The sequence below is a fragment of the Hetaerina americana genome, unplaced genomic scaffold (assembly GCF_022747635.1).
Source record: "Hetaerina americana unplaced genomic scaffold, ioHetAmer1.1.p SCAF_2, whole genome shotgun sequence".
Classification (NCBI taxonomy): Eukaryota; Metazoa; Arthropoda; class Insecta; order Odonata; family Calopterygidae; genus Hetaerina; species Hetaerina americana.
In genome coordinates this window covers 20,698,243-20,712,228 of record NW_027286763.1, presented here as the reverse complement: position 1 = coordinate 20,712,228, position 13,986 = coordinate 20,698,243, and the positions used below count along the sequence as shown (strand labels likewise).

The 13,986-nt window shown below is 43.2% G+C and overlaps 1 protein-coding gene across 3 annotated transcripts in view; it reads right to left on the bottom strand.

Annotated features, from left to right (window-relative positions):
* LOC139688049 (connectin-like) overlaps positions 1 to 13,986 on the bottom strand; it is a 956,843-nt gene that overhangs the window by 588,286 nt on the left and 354,571 nt on the right. The window lies entirely within an intron of this gene.

The following is a 13,986-nucleotide window of genomic DNA, read 5'->3' as shown; positions in this document are numbered from 1 at the left end:
GGGTTACTTGAAAAGTCACAGTGGAAATCCTTTCAAACAAGAAGGGAGAGAAGTTTATACGTTTAAAGTCACAGAATTCTTGATTTTGCTAGTAAACTGAGGGAATTGCTACGAGCCCACATCATACCGTATCATCAGACTATCCGAATGAAAACTGAGAAATACTCACGCGACATATTCCCAAAGCATGGGTTTCATCCGTCGCGATAACAACAGGCGCGAGGTTTAAGCACTCAAACGATACACTCAAAGAGACTGAAAGTGAAGTGAAATCAATTTTGCCAAAACCATGCATTTATCTGAACTCTAGTAAATTCCTAACATCACCTCTCATAAAGCTCCATGGATTCTTGGTATGCTGATTTAGAAAAAGAGTAACCATTCGCTTAATTTCTCAACCTCAAGGACCTTTAAGGATTCTCAGGAGAAAAATCGTTTACATAGCAGTTTTTAATGTTCTGCGGGTTTTTCATTCCTTCCTCTGAATTATTTTCATAATTATTTAAAACCTCCCCGAAAATCTTTGGATACGGTTTTCATTTCATATTCAACTGAGTATTGAGTGCCATTTTAACATGTATGGTATTTTAAATCTCAGCATCAGAAAAATGAAAGCACTTTTTTTAATTTTCTTATTAATCTATAATAATAAAAACTGCTATGACCAGCACGGGTGTCACTAAAAGTAAAATTTTGTTTAGAAATTTCAACTATTAAATATGGTTGTGACAAGCTTTCATGTGAGCATGAATAAAATTGATGAAATAAAGGACAATATATAGATAAAGGGTCGAAACATAAGTGAAAATAAATATTGAAATACCAAAAATAAAATGAACATTCATTCACATTATAAAAAATAATATTTCAGCATTCGCTATAAGAGAAGCTATAAAATGAAAATGTTAAATTTTTAAGAAAATATACCCGCATGTAACGAAAATTTTCCATATGATTAAAATATTACCGAGCATTTATTTGATTTCAATTCTTTTATTCGCTTTTAACATATTTTTAATAATAATATACACATTACAGATACATTCCTTGGAGAATTCCATTCCTTATTCTTTTTAATTTGCGAGTTTGATTAAATATTCAAACGCCAGAGAATATTCAACAAATTTAGCAGCTAGGCTACCTCCTACACCATTTCAAAATGCGAGAATAAGAGGCATTAATGTGACGTTCGGAAAATTATTAATTTTCGATTAAAATCATTAAATTAAAAATCATTCCTTTTCGACACCTGGGGGTGAAGTAGTTAGTGGTCATCCACAATGTAATTTAAATGATGCTTAATTCCGTGAATGCAAAAACAATTTGAGCCAAACACGCAGGAACTCCAAAATGCCTCAAAATCCGGGATAATTCCAGGATATTTCAAGGAGAGAGTAGATTCAAGGAACCGCTCCAGTTTCCAAGTATTTCAAAGGTGTGCCACCGCTCCAAGCGAGAGGTTGGGATGGTGTGATACCGCTAACCAAACCAAAATAAAAATTGCTGCTCACACGAGGAGGGCCTACCAGTGGGGGGGGGGGGGGAGAAGCATGCTGTCTCAATGTCCACAGAACGCCGTCGGTCCTGTCTCGGCTTTTCGTGGGTTTCACCCCGTAAAACCCTTTCCTCTCTACTCCGTAACCGCGTTTCATTCCCACTCTCCCTTCTAAACCACTGAAAACGCCCCCCACAGCGGCCACCATCCCTCCGCGACCCCCGAATCCATCCATCACCCAGTCGGCTCCCTTGGTCCAAGTGTCGCGGCACATCCGACGAATTTCACCGAGCCAGGGGACCGAAAGGGAAACTTCTGAACTCCTTCATTATGACTTCGCCTCAAACCCTTCCCCCCCGCGGCGTCGATTTAAATTCTCCGAATTCCGAACCCCAGTCAAATGCGGAGTGGACCGCGTTCAGCAAGGGGGAGGGGAGAGAACGAGCGAATGTGCGGTGGGCCGCCCGCCTGCTTGCCCTATCCGCATCCCCTCTTCCCCCGACGTGTTCTCCCGGAAGCGACGGAACCCTCGACCGAATCGCAGTTGACAAGCTTCGCCGAAAGGAGCAGATGAATGAAAGTGAAGATTAAGTAAGATACGTATTGCGGGATTGAGGGTAAAGCTCAGCTTGCTCCCAGGCTCATCTCCAGTGCCCTCTGCTATTTAGGTAGAATGGGAACACATGTAAGTTATTGCACACGCCTCATATTGCGTGTCATTAATTCATTTCCCAAATTTCGATGTCTCTCATTATCACTGGGCAGAATTTCCGAGAAATAAGATACTTCCATACCCGCGTAGAAGGGACGAAAGCACTGAGAGAACAGAGAAACTCGCTCAATTATTTCACCGTGAGTGAGTATGCGTATTTACTCCTTAACACACACCGAGCATCAACGTTATCACATCTCCCCCGTCCCATGCTCTTTCTTTCCTCTCTTTCTTACATGGATCCAGAAAGACTATTGCTCTAGAACGTTTTCAAAAATGCTATCTGGTGGCAAAGGGAAGCGTCCTAACTCGAGACGGACGTTAAAAAGTATTTTCCGAGTTGCTAAGTACTCATTTTTTCCCTCTTTAATGTTCTTAAAAACACACAAATGTGCAGAGATATTGACTACATCTGATGGCAGCTCGACATTTAAACTATATTTTGGACTGTCGCACAGACTGAGGTTCACAATTTTGTTCGTTGTGAACGCATAGTTATACGGGAGGGAAATATCGACCATCTTAGGAATTAAAGAAAAAGAAAACAATTTCACATTATAATTCTAACACCATGGGAAAATTCAGAATAAGTTAATTAGGGAGGAGTCTTGCTCATCTCCTATCTCTCGTAGACCACCCAGAGGAAACTCGGATCGGCTTTGAAGTAACTATGCTCTATTTGTTGCGTTTCATACACATTTTCAAAGATTATATCGTTTGTTTGAAAAATTGAAATCAGATGGTACGTGAGCAATAGTGTTATCAGAGAACTGAGATTGAAGTTCCAGCAATTGGGAACGAGAGCACACGAGACAGACTACTTAGCAACCTTAATTGTGCAACCCTTTTCGTAATCTGCGTTTTCCACAAGTTGAATATTGTACGCTACAAGTTAATATGCGGCTCTGGTAAATCATATTCAAACATAGACGGTACGTGCTAAAATTGCAAGCCACTGTCGGTCTCCGCGATACGAGTATTCACAATGTATGAATGACCGCACATGCCATGCTCTCCTTTCTATGCACTCCCCGGTCCCACCCCTCTTGCCTCGCCCTTCTCCATTCCTTCCTCTGATACAAGCCTCATTCGCTAAGCCGGCCAATGTCCATATAGCATGGAACACTCCTGCCGCGGCCCACGACAGGCCACGTCGCAAGGACGATTGATGAGTGCGTCCCGCCCCGAGCGCTAAGAGGAGGTAACAACACGCATCTCGGCGGCCAATGCGACAGGGGCTTCCGGTTTGCAAGAAGGTAATAATGAAGTTTATCGCTAGTTTATTACAAACACCTTTTTACTTGGAGAATATGAGGTTGTTAGCTGATGCCGAGACTTTGTGCGGGAGATCCGTACTGCATGTATAAAAATCTGAAATGAGAGACTGGAAAGCGCAAAGAAGTGTAGAAATTTTAGCAGAATGTATTCCCCTCAACTGCAGCATGGTCAGGTGGAAGTTTGAAGATGTTGCAAAATAGGGAAGCTTTTTGTAATTATAGGTATAACATGAAACGGTGTCTTATCATTCACAAGCCTTCCAACCATGTACTTTGAGAAATATATTTATGTTCCTTCTCGGTAGAAGCTAATACGAGCATCGCAACCACTAACACATACACAAATAATTCATTCAGAGTCATAGAAAAAATGTATTAACTTTCTAATAGGGCTATAAAACGCGGCTAAAAGTGACATCACAGAAGAAGCGTTGCTACCGTAGAAAAATAACATACTGTGATTTTTAGATAGGGTATGCAACCTAGCAGATTTTTACCGCCTTAGAGTCTATCACGATGTGATTTCCTTTTTCAAGACTAGAAAATTAAGGCCGCCTAAAAAATTGTGCAGCCTTATCCTCAACTTCTAAGGGTATCCGGTTCTCACTTATCGGATGCTCCGTTTATGCATTTGCACTGGAGAGGTGAATGTGAATTGATTTTCCCAAGATGACGGTCATGATGTCCTGCAGGCCGTCACTAAGATGTGCTGCAGGGAAGGATTCTTTTCGGGTGTTCAGTATCATAATTAAGTCTTGCTTACGTGTTAAATACCAACAAAAATGCCAAATATTTCTAATGTAGGAGGTAATGTTAACTAAATGTACATAAACTACGGTAGCTGAGTAAAAATTAATTCTATCGGCATAAGGCACTAGCTTCAAGTAACATTAAGAATAATAAAATGAAGGCAATACTCTAGACTACATAGAATGTGACAAAATTATTTTATTACTCCTGGTGAGAACGTTTGCAGTTAATCTGATCCCTTATCATTCACTGAAAAATACGTAACATCTTAAATCTTTCTACCCTACACTTGATCTCGCTCATCATAATGCCATGATACCTCTTTGAGTGGTATGAGGGGATGAATAAAACATTTTCAACATCAACTGGGAAAAGTCCAGACTTTAATTTACTTAATAACAGATTTAATCCCTAATCCTCATGAGTGATTCCGAAAACTAGTTCCTCGAATTCTCATAATGGGCAACTTTGCATATCATAACAACATTTTAAAAAACCTAACTTCTCTTCGCGGCACACGGTCTAATTCGTGCGATCAATTCAATCTCATGAGGATCTCATACGAGCAAATTATAACATTGCTCTTTATCTTTTCTTCACATTTATCCAAGGAGTGAAAAAATATTTCTTTTTGATGAAAACGAGGTGAACTTTTGAAACAGTAGCGTAAATGAAGCAGGTCTCCTTAGCAATGATGTTATGGTTAGGGGGATCATGAACATAAGATTAGAGAGATGAATTATAGGACAGATAATATTTAAGGCTTCAGTTTTCCCACGAATGATAAGGGATAAGAAAAATAGTTAGGCAGCCACAGTTGGGGAAAGAGGATTTTATTTTCATTATAAGTAGTCTAACACACTGTTATTATTTCATCTAACCTTAGTTTATTGCCCTTCTTGTGAATGACAGCTTCTCTCTTATGCGTAAAAAAGCAATTTCACTTAAATTTATGCATGAGACTATAACTGTAGTTATCATTATCTAGATTTTTTTATATTTGACATCTTTTTGCAACTCAAAATTAAGAAAAACATTTTTTACGTTACCTGATGTTGAATCACCACCTATCAGTAACCCTAACAATGGCTTTCAGTTTACCATCTAAAAGAATGAAGCTATTAGCAACAGGAATGTTTTTCGTTAGTAACCCATTAGATTAAGCCAATGCTGCTGATTCCATTCAAATATGGTATACATCTCTAAAATATATACTTAACTAATAAATAACTTCAAAAATGAGAGTTGGAAAGATTCATTAAACAGCAGATGCAAATATCTCAACGTTAATATCCAGTTCCTATATTTAATAAGCATTGTCGAAGTAATTAGTTATGTTTATAACATTGAGAAAATTCTCAAGACTTAACTAGACAGTAATACTAAGAGTAGATATTGTTAACTTCCATGAAAACTGCTGTCAAAGTGGTCCGGTGTGTGGGAATAACGAAACTCAAGAGGAGTTGCGATTTCGGTTCGCTCCACTGGGGAAGGGCGCACATTATCCTGTCACAAACCTGACAGCCAAAACACCTACCCCTCGCGTGATCCCTTCGAACCATTCCCCCCCCAGGGATATCAGTGGGCCCCCGAGGGGAGGGCGGGAGGGCCTCGGGGAGGGAGAGGCTGGGAATTGGCGGCGGAGAGAGCCTCTGCGACACCCTTGTGACCACGAAAAGCCCATCCACGCACACACAACAAACTCCCCTCCTTCACTCCACCCCATACCCCCCCCACACCCTTTGCCCCTTTGTCACACTCCATGCATTCTCTCGCTCGCACCGCTCCATGCTCTTCAGTCTATCTATGTATACCTCCCACCCTCTCTCTCTTTTTCCATCATGTGCACAAAAACGCGACCTGGAGAGAAGCCCCTCCTCTCGCACGAGAAACACACTCTTCCCATTTCAACCGCTCCCCCCCCCCCATCCACCCGTCGATCCCGACCCGATGCAATGCCCGCGCGCCGTGTGGGCAATGCACCGGAGAAAGTAAACGAGCTGTAACAGGGGCATTCAAAGAGCGTGTCGGACGAAGATTCTCTCTATATATGGTCCTTTTTCACTCATTCCTCTCCCCACCCTTTCCCATCTTCCCTGCCTTCCCTTCCCCTTCCGACCCCCTCCACACTCCTTCCCGTTCCGACCCAAGGGCCACCGCCTGAAGCTTGCTTGCGCCCAAAGGAGAGTCCGCTCCGATCCCCACATCATGACCTCGGACAACGGAAAGAATGGATTGCAGTTCATACGGCGGGGAGGGGTGTGGGAAATACTGAGCTGCTCGTGAGGGTTGGCTCAACAGCCGTCGTTCCTTGCCCTTCCTCCCCCCTCACCTAAAACACGCACCCCCGAACCCCGCTGCCGCTCTAAAAGCCCGGCACCAGCCAACTCACAACGGAATGGACTCCACCCGCTCATTCAACTCCCCCCAAAAACCCCTCCTCCACCCCCACTTCACCGTCCTCACCACCTCCACAATTTTCCCACCTCACACCCCTCGCTCGATCCCTGGACTTTCAACTCACAACCGAAATATTTGGCAGACATTCTTGTTTTGATTGGCAACCCAATTTACATTAGACACGGGAATAAAGCTTGCAATAACACCCCACACCGTTCTCAGACAAACGAATATTCTAGCCACCACTGACTCGGATTCAAGAAAATAACTTAGAAGAGGTTACTTCCCTTTGTTGAACACTTGGTTAAGATGAGTGACGGGGAATATTATTGGTTTCCATTCAACATCACCAAGGTTGAGCACCATTACATTTATATATTTTCTATTTTTCCACATCCCTGAAGTCCTTCAAGGACGAATATAATAACGTCCTGTGTTGAAGCGGACGAAAGTTCAATTTTCTTATTTGAATTTATATCATAAAGTTGGTCATCTATGCAGAAAAATATCCATAAAAATATGCAAAAAGTATAATTTAAGCCAGAAATCAATCGCACTATCATGCTGAAGAGAACCGCAATGGACCAGGGAGACAGGATTCCCCAGCACACAGTCAGGTTTTATTTTTAATAATATTACTAATTGAACAAAATATTGAATTTTTGAATGATTTGGTAATATTTATTAGGTGTACATTACAATTCTGTAAGAGAAACATAAACACTAGCAAACTCATGTACCTTCAAAATTGCTAAGAATTTCCAATGAATGATGCATTATCGTACTTAAATTTTTCCCGAATTGAAATTGGGAGTTAGCTTTCGTTTCCAATACCTTGCCATTAGACGCGCACGTTTGTTTTAGAGAGCATCGATAAACAATCTTCGCGCAACTGTAGGCACTAGTATAATGAAGCTATACAAAATTTCTCCAAAGAAAAATGGGCAATAAAATACACGAAGAACAAACGCGATATGGCTCCTTCATTTTACCTGAAGCGAAAAAAAAGTATTTAACTTTTTTCAATTATGGAAGTCACTTAATTTATCTTTAATTTTTACACAGCCATACGGAAGTATCTGCAACATGCCCGAAAACGAATCCTATATTATCCATGCATTATGAAAAATTATTAATAGTAAAATTTGGACAATTATTTTTCTCTTAAGAAACAAAAATACATTCAGCATTTAAAATTAAACTCATGGTAAATTTTTGTACCCTTAATATTAGCTTCTTTGAATTTTAAGAGCAATGAAGGATGGGGGTGTTTTCAAGCACTCGTGCTATATACTCGTACAACCATCCTTGTGGCGGTTATGGTAAGTTACCATTCAATGTAGGATTATTTTCACCAGTACGCCACGAGCGAAACCAGAGTCGCGTTCACAATTCTAAAATAAGCTAGTATGCTTTTCGACTGACCTACTTTCGATAGCTTACAAACAGTTACCCGCGCCAACTCACTGAGAGCAATACTCGACCAGGACGCGCGCTGAATGTTCGACAAAGATAGCAAGAGGGAAAAAAAGACGACGAGAATGAAAATATTGAACATTCCAGAAGGAATGTGGGTGATAGTAATTGAGTATACAATAAAAATAAAGATATTTTAAGGAAGAAAAAAAGATAATGCAAAAAACTGCACTCCACTTCAAATCACTGAATGAAATTTAAGCCTGAATGTGCCAAGATGTGCGCACAAATCGACTGAATGCGATGAACATGCGCTGAATAAACTCGGGAATTTATGGTACAACTTGGAGAAATATGGTGAAAAAAGAGTGGATCACGAAAGAAGGTGGATATACATCCACATGTACAGGGTTCGTCCGGAAAATAAGTGTACTGACTCCTGGGCTGGGCGCGCCGCTCCAGGCGCGCCCAGCACCGCTCTGACGGGCTGCGATTGGAGGGGGGTATGTTGGCAAGCGACGCTGAAAAAGGCAGTCGGCTCTGAGCTGTGGTGTAGTGAGGAGCTCTGTTAACGCGAACCTCCACGCTCGACCCACGTCACGGAACGCGATGCCGAAGCAGCGTTATTCCATCAAATTTGCGGTAAAGCTTGGGAAATCATCTACCGAAACTGTCGGAATGATTAACCAGACTTACGGGGAGTCAGCCATGTTCAGAAACATGATCTTTCGGTGGCACAAGATGTTCGTGAAGGGCAGAGAAGAGGTCGACGACGAGTCTTCGAGAGGTTCCCGATGATGCCTTCGCGGGAGCGTTCCAGGAATGGGAACGCCGCTGGAACAAGTGTATCGACTCACAAGGGTCCTATTTTGAGGAATATTAGCTTAAGATATGTAAAAGTGTAATAATTTTTTTTTCCTGAGCTCTATCTATCTGAGCTGTATACCATTCCATAAAGGACATAACTAGGGTGCAAGGTAGGTGAAGTCACCAGACTAGGCATACTACATCAAAATTAAGTTTAGCTTGATTGCTAGTCACCAAATAAATGTGGAAAATCTTTCAATAATGAGGATAATGCCAACCATAGCTGCAGTACACTACGATATCTGAGAGCCAAATTCTTCGACAGCGAGACGAGCTGCTAGATACAACTTTCCATGCACCAGCAATAAGCATGCCAATAAAAATGATGAAATGATAAACCTGAGGGGATTGAACTAAGCTGGTCCCCATGCTGAGAAAATGGATCAGAGTATATAACTAAAAATAAATATGTATGGAAGAGGAGTATATTGTTTTATGAGAAAGGGTTTTTGACCTAGAGACGATGGTCACTTAAGTGGTCAACGTTCAATTTTATCACCCTCTATTTAATATACTTGAAAATTTGTAAAGATGGTAAAGTTGAAACTTTTTTAAAACTTGGTTTGACGCTAACAAGCATACAGGATCGGCCCGAAAAATATGTAGAATGATTTTTTCCCGTCGACGCGGACGGCTGAAGTGGCAAGATTTGGGGCGGGAAAGGTGATGGAAGATGTTGGAAAAGCAAAGCGACCCGCGTCAGTTGTCTGCAGGCCGTTACAGTGTGCGGATCCCTGCTATACTGTACCCCTCTACGAGGGTCGAGTCACGAATTCACGACGCCACGTTCCATGGAGAAATACGAGATAAAATGTTGTTCTATGCTCGGAAAATCGGGGTCGGAGACTGTAGACATGGTTAAGCTATGTCACAAAGAATGGTTTTCCGCTGGCACACGATGCTCTGGGCGGGTAGAGTGAAGGCTGACGACGAGGAACGCCTGTTAACGACACAGTGCGACGAAAATGTGCCAAAGGCGAGAGACATGCTCTTTCCGATCAACGCCTGAGTGTGATAAAGTTAGCAAAAGAGTGCAATATCTCGGAAACCATAGTGCACTGCATTCTTACAGAAGATTTAGCCATGAGAAAGGTGTGTGCCAAGATGATCCCCAAGGTGCTATCGGAAGATCAGAAGGCTGCTCGTGGTGCAATCTCGCATGATCTCTTGGATTACTGTTAAAGTGACCTACGGTGACCTAACAGGGACGGTGTTAAGAGTGTATCTATATGTTCTAGTTTCGCAAGCAGTAGTTTTAGTACCTTAATTTGAGAGTACATTTATCGCACAAGATTCAACAGATTAATTTAAGGCCTGGTGCCCTGGCATTCCCCGGAGCATTCCCTTGGGGCGACTTGCAGGGTATTGCGTACGTGTAGATGTACATATAATATTTTCGTAGTTATGTATGATACTAAAATTAGATTTAGGTAAAAAACTTCTTCATTGTTAATAACGTTTTCCTATTTATTTTGTACCCAGGAGACGAGTACACATTTTCGAAATAAGCATGAGCATACATAATTTAACATCTAGTGCTAGATTAGTTTCCTTTATTGTTTGGCAGCACATGCATTTACATTTACATGCATTTTAATGCATTTAAAGCTTTCAATTTAGTGCATTCTCCTTCTTGCTATTTACCCTATAATTGCAATAATACATTTATCGGAGAGACGAATCATCCTCCTTAACTGATTATCCTAACCTAACTGTATTATCCGTGAAAAAATGGTTGAACAACATGACGGTTATAACAGTATACCCACAAAAATGAAAACTAATAATTGCTTGGCAAACCGCTTATTATTCTGGAATACCCGTTTGTGACCGGGAAACCTTATCCACTAATAACAGAGGTAATGTTTCTTTTTAAGTAATACGTATCATCTGCTCCCCCTGTAGCAATATTCTTTGGCAGTGGTAGAACACTTGTAAGTAGAACACGGCCTTTCGCGCTAGGCGAATGGTCCAAGAAATCACAGCTAGGAGAATGTAAGGAAAATGAGTCAGAAGACGTTGCAGTCTCCCTTTCGATTCGCCAGCCGTCACGATAAATGTCGAATCGCCCAAAGTTATGAACACTCGGAATGACATGACCTTGCGCCGCAATTCTGATTTTGAATACCTAAATAGGCACTCAGACCAATCACCCCACCCTTAAGACGAAATCGAACTCGGGTCCCCTACTTTGGGAGTCAATTAATGAGTGACTGGCAGGCGACAGAGGGACACCCCCCCCCCCCTTTGTGACTAAACATAATGAAAACGCCATCCGGCATAGACGCCCCAGAATCTCCCTACTAATCTCATTTTCCCTGAAAATTTGCTTTAATCCAGATGATCCCATTCCGAAAAGGTTTATCCTCCTGGGGTGGGGGAATTTATCAAACGGAGAGGCTTTCACCTAGCCAACTAAATGGCTCCGACGCTCCTTTTTTATTGTTCGGAGGGAATGGAAGCCGTTTACCACTCTTCCGACCTCCTCCAGCTAGAGGGTGGGCCCAGCCATCCCTTCGCATCCAACACAACCACCTCCCCCCTTCCCTCGGGCCGCCGACCCCCCCCCCCCTCCCAACACACACCCCCGGCGGCTGCGGCTATTGTCCCCGAGCCCCGTCTCGCTCCGGCGACGACGTTCACCCCTAAGGAGTTGCGCGGCTGCCGAGGAGGGAGCACCAAAGGGGACGAGGCGGGGAGGAAGGTGACGTACGCGGTGGGGCGGGGAGGGGGGATCCCCCGCCATTCAGACGTCACTCATCCGTGCGAGGGAGGGAGGAGGAGCGGATTGAATGCGAGGGAACGGTAAGGCATACTCAGGGTGCCGGGGGTGTGTGGAAGAGGAGGGGAGTGGGGGCCGGAGGACCCTATGGGAACGGTGGGAGTGTGTATGAGGGATTTGAGCGCGAGGGGTTGAATGATGAGCAGGAAGGAAGGAGGCATGCGATACCGTGGGGGTGGGTGGGGGGCCTCGTTTCCTACCTTTGACGTGATGGATAAAGGAGGCGCGTAGTGGTTTTGGGGTGGGGGAAGGGCTAGGGGTGGCTGTCGCCCGTGGAGGGGGCGAGCGGGACCTTGTGGGGGAGGCGAGAGACGGAGGGAGGGGAGCGAGGGAAAAGATTCACGAAACGGAACTAGGTAATCCAAAGCCATCCTTGCTTCCGCTCTCATTAATGCAGATTCCCATCTCCTCGTACGCGTCCATTAATCTTTTCCCGTATCATCTACTCTTTCTCATTTTTATTTCTCCTCGCCCCCCTCCCTTTGCCTTCCCCTCCTCCTCCCACCTAATATAACCCTCCTCCGGCTCACGCTAAACCTCCGAAAAGTGTTCCCCGTCGTCCCCACATCCCGCGCCATCCATTTCAATCTGCATATTAAAATAAGTCCTAGGATGACAAGGAATGCAAGTCAGACTTTTTCATTCCAATCCCGAGAGTGTCTAACTACCTGATCGTTCGTACAAAATCGACTTCTCGTGACTTCTACATGGGTTGCGGTATGTACGTTTTTCATCTACACTTATCCGGAAGCGTGCCTCCTGCTTTGAAAAAATGTGCGTAAATTTGTCATTTTATGAGTAATATCCTAAAGTAAAATCGTATGTTACTCTTTAAATTGCAACTAAAATTGTGGTTCAATCTTCATACGATTACTCTTTATTTATGATTTGGTGGCGGCACCGTTACAATTCAAATATTTTTTATCATACTATTACTCGGTGGTATCAGCTTATTTTCACCAGCGTGTATAGGTAGAGTAATATTTCACTCCAATTGTTTGTGAAAAGTTCTATTTCAACTAAAAAGAATAATAATTACACGGTTAAGGGTTAATGCTTACGTATATTATACCTTGAATATCTAATACTTCATCACACGAGAGATTTTTGAAAATTGAAAAGAGAATGGAGACGTTTTAGATATGGTAGTATAAAGTAAAATATTCTATAGGCATGCATTCAGAGAATGTTTATTATATTTACTATACAAACCAAAGTAACATTTAAAGTGTAAAAGATAAGATTCATTTTTAACAAAAACCTGCATGTATGTAGCTACTTGATAAGAAGAGCTAATGTTCTAAGTTTTGCAATGCGAAGGTTATTTTAATATGAAGGGAAGGTAAAAAACACAGAAAATGAGGAAAAGTACTCCGACTTAGAAGAAATCGTCTAAGTTATATATTTAAAAAAGCAAAAATATGCGATGCGTGGGAATATTTTACGATAAGTGCTCTGATTCGTCACTGTGTGCCTGATAAATATACGCACATTAAAAAAGAAAAGACCTTTTAAAGCACTATTCATATTCGGATGGCATGGTAACCGAGAAAGCTTCTTCTTTTACAGAAAGCCAGTCTTTTGTCCAACTTTCAATTTTTCAGCGAGCCCTGGCAACAATGACGCGCCTGGGACGTGACTTCGGGCGACGTTGATTTCAGTTAACGACTCAAAAATACCACCCACCTCACAGAAAAGGAAACAAATGATCCAACAAAAATATGCGGAAGAAAATATTGGGGAATTTAAAAATAAAACGTGGGAATTTGGGAGGAAAAATAGTCTCATTTTCGGACGGATTCATTCCACCCCCCCCCCCCCCCCACCACGCACGCTGCGTCCAGCGAACGAAAATTACTCGGGGGTTTACCACCGAGCTGCTGCTGGGCCGAAGGAGCACCCCCCCCGTCGCCCCCTAGCGGGAAGCCGAAAATCTGCACGCCGCGGTGACGAATCGTTATTGCGGCCACCATTAGGGGCGGTCGGCGGTGACGTTCGGCGAGGACGCCCCTGCCACCCCCCGCCACTCGCATATTCATTCGCCCGCCTCCACGCCGCGGAGGGGTGAGGGAGCGGCGGTGCCTAATGTGCACTCCATCTGCGGGAGAAGAGCAGTGCGGCCCCCGGGCCGGCGGCGCCGAGGGATAGCGCCGGGTGCGGGGCCGGTGGACCCGACCACCGGTCCCGTCCACCGCCCGTCACCGCCCCCATCATCATCATCATCGCCCCATTTAGCGTAATTGCTATTCCACCCCCTGCCACACTCCCGACGCTTCCTCGCCCAATT